Here is a 4,022-nt window from a genome sequence, read left to right as displayed (position 1 = left end):
AGTGTGCTTTAGCTTTCCAGCGACTTAAGGAATATCTTTCCCGGCCACCCATTATGTCTCGGCTGGAGGTCGATGAAATCCTGTTTGCATACCTAGCTGTGGCCGTCCATGCAGTTAGCCTGGTTCTTATAAGGGACGACGGCGGGGTGCAAAGACCGGTCTATTATGTCAGCAAATCCTTGAACGAAGTTGAGGTGTGCTACTTGACCTTGGAGAAGGCACTTCTGGCCATAGTCCATGCCACGCGAAAGCTTCCTCACTATTTTCAGTCCCACACTGTCGTGGTTTTGACCCAACTGCCTCTCAAGTCAGTGTTACGCAGTGCTGACTATTCCGGAAGGGTAGCTAAGTGGGGAACTATTTTGGGAGCTTTTGATATCAAATACATGCCGCGCACCTCGGTGAAGGGCCAGATTCTAGCAGATTTGGTGGTGGAGTTTACTGAACCATTGTTGGAAGAAACTACAAAGGAATCACACATGGATGAAAAATCAGTTGGCATGATCATGGACAAAGGACCTCCAATTTGAAAAGTGTCCGTTGATGGGGCAGCCAACCAGAGGGGGTCTGGTGTCGGACTTGTTTTGGTATCCCATGAGGGAATTGTCTTCGAAAAATCTTTAAGATTAGCGTTCTCGGTGACTAATAATGAGGCCGAGTACGAAGCAGTCTTGGTCGGTATGAACATGGTGCGTAGGATGGGCGGAAGGGAAGTTCATATGTTCTCAGATTCTCAGTTAGTGGTCGGACAAGTGATGGGGACCATGGAGGCTAGGGATCCAAGAATGCAAGAGTACTTGACCCAAGTCAAACGTTTACAATCTGAATTTGATTCCTTTATCCTTTCTCACGTTTCTAGAAGTGGAAACGCACATGCAGACTCGTTGGCCACCTTGGCGACATCCTCGTCTCGGTGTTTGCCTAGGATTATCCTCGTCGAAGACTTGCTAGAGCCAACTTTGACCACTGCAAGTGCCGCCCGTATCCACCTGATCAGGCCTGGACCTAGTTGGATTGACCCTGTGGTATCTTTTTTGAAAAGTGACATTCTTCCCGAGGACAAGTCCGAGGCAGATAAGATTCGTCGAAAGGCGCCTCGTTTCTGGCTGTCCGAAGATTAGAAATTGTATAAATGCTCATTCTCTGGACTATACTTGTTATGTGTACACCCTGAGTCAACAGAGGCACTTTTGGAAGAATTGCATGAAGGAATTTGCGGAAGCCATACTGGGGGAAGGTCTTTGGCCCATAGGGCTCTGACTCAGGAATATTGGTGGCCCAACATGCAGAGGGAAGCTCAGGACTACGCAAAAAAGTGTGACTAGTGCCAAAGGTTCGCTCCCAACATTCATCAGCCTGGGGGAGTCCTTAATCCTTTGTCTAGTCTTTGGTCTTTCGCTCAATGGGGATTGGACATAGTAGGGCCTTTTTCGAGGGCTGTGGGAAACAAAAGGTGGCTACTCGTGGGGACTGACTACTTTACCAAGTGGGTCGAAGCTAAGCCCTTAGCAAATATTAGAGATATCGACTCCAAGAAGTTTATTTGGAAGAATATTATCACTAGATTTGGGGTGCCTCATACGCTTGTTTCAGATAACGGTGTTCAATTCGATAGTAGAGTTTTGAGGGTCTATTGTGGGGGGTAAAAATTCCCGAATAAACATTTGGGTTTTGGGCTTTATTGACGGGTATCAGTTTGTTTTTGGTTAAGGCCTCTAGGCCCACAAGTCAGTATGCATTATGAAGGTCCAAGGAGTTGTCCGAGGAGGAATGTCTCCTCGGATTGGCCTGGCAATGACCTTGGGACTCGCCAAGAAGGTTAAAGATAGAATTCTGGAAAAACTGATGGGTAAGAGGGTGATCCAAGCACCCTCTAGACGCAAGGATGTGATAGAAATATTTAGAGAAAAGGCTGCCACCTCCACATTAAAGACCCTGCATCTACCTCCCTGATCGTATTAATGGGGAAATGACCTCTGAACAATAGAGTTGAACATTCTTGCTATTATTTAAAGACTTCAAGAAGGTGGTAGATGGGAAAAGTATCTAAGGGAAAGATTTGTATGACACATGGATGAACAGTGAAGAGGAAGAAGTATATGAGGAGACGAGAGACGAAAGAGAAGGAGATCGGCTCTTAAACTAAAAAGAGAACTAAGAATTGTAAACTTTGGCCTAGAAAGAGAGTATTTATACAAATCGTCCTCAGCTTATGTCCAAGGAGATCTATTTGTCATATTCGTTCATCATTTACACAGATTGTAACATTCTAGCTTACTAATCAAACCTCCAACATCCCGAACCTAGATTTCAAACCCATACTCTACAAATTATATTGTATAAAGCTCATTGGGCCTGAGTCCAACATTCGTTTTTGGGTCCGAGTACAATTGTGCACCTACAAAAATCATTTGCGATAAGCACTAATATCATTTGCAATAAGTATAACAGGATATCAAAAGGAATGGTTAGATAATCCAAGTTTTACATTAAAAATATACCCCAGCTCCCCCTAGCAAAAATAACACAAAATTACGCATGAAAGAAGCAAATAACCCTCCCCTTGAATCTCTGGACTAGTCAATAATAAACAATTCTCACTCCTAATTTTTGTCACAAATCAGAAATAGCACAATGAATATTAGAGTTTAATGTGGGAACGTGCAAGGACCAATACATATCATAAGAATGCTTAAACAAAAGACCGTAAATATATCATAAAGACAAGGATGTAGGGTACTATGGATAAGAGAGGAACAATGGAGTGTGGTACACAAGTTGCCAAGACTTAAGAGACACCATGAATGAACTTTGGAACTTTAAGACAGTAAGCAAGAGGTACAAAAAAGGGACTTTTTATTGATCGAGTATGAGTCGAAGGGCAGTTGAAAGACTATGTTTTGATAGAGTCTATCAAAAGTTGATCTAAAAAACAGAATAAGTCTTCTGCAGAAAACCAAAATATGTAGAAACTCTGTATTGTGCAATGGCATATCCTGAAGTGACTTAATGCAATGCACAGAATATGTTAAGCATATACAAATTTACTGTAGTCTGTAGCATGGAAAACTGCTCTCTCAACCAATCCACACTCATTTTGACACAAATTTTCAACTTTTTATCGATTAAGACTTATAAATTTCTGCACATACGTTACATTCATCTTGCAACCAAGATTGAACAATAGAATAAGAAATTTCTGCATGGGTCACATGCGTCATGCAGCCAAGATTGAACAATTTACACATTAATAGTTTAGTGTACCATTGTTAACAAAAACTTGGCGTATAGTGTTTGAAGTAAAGCAGTGAACAAGTTCAAGACCTTAAATTTGTGAGGAGACAATGCAATATGTGCTACATTTGAAATTGGTGATGCAACTAGCAACTAACCTTTTTTTATAGTTAAAAATGGCAGAATCCATGCACTAGCAATGTGGGAGTAGTGCTTTGCATCACTTTTTGTTAAAAAAAAACTTCCCATCTAGGGCTTTTTGGCCGGTAACTGTGCATGCAAGAATAAATCCTACGTACTTATCAACATTTTTAACATACTTGTGCTCTTTTTGGCTGAAGCTTGCTTCTTATAATTTCACGGCCATTAAGGTGTAGGGGCATGTTTGCTTGTTTAGACGCCTTAAAAGTAGATTGTTTAACTTAATATGTTAGTCAAGTGATTACTTAGGTTAATTATCCAGATCTAAGTTAAACGATAATCAATCATATCATGTAAAGCAGCGGAAAATAAATAACACCACGATATGATGATTCAGGAAAATCAATGAAACCAACAGTTTCAAGATAAAAATCTAGGGAAGATTTGACCTAACTATCCTCAAGGTAAAACAAATCCACCAATAGAGAATTGAAATTTTTACAAAAGATTTGACTCTAAATCTATTGCTACCTCCAGTAGTAACTTACTGACATGACCATGTACAAATTTCGAATTCATGGACTACTTCTCTCTTGGATTTGTAGCACACAAGCACCCCACGCTTGTGACTTTTAGATCCCATTCAT

This window comes from Castanea sativa, chromosome 11, assembly GCF_040712315.1.
Source record: "Castanea sativa cultivar Marrone di Chiusa Pesio chromosome 11, ASM4071231v1".
Lineage (NCBI taxonomy): Eukaryota > Viridiplantae > Streptophyta > Magnoliopsida > Fagales > Fagaceae > Castanea > Castanea sativa.
The sequence above is the reverse complement of the archived record's forward strand: the minus strand, read 5'-3'. Positions refer to the sequence as shown.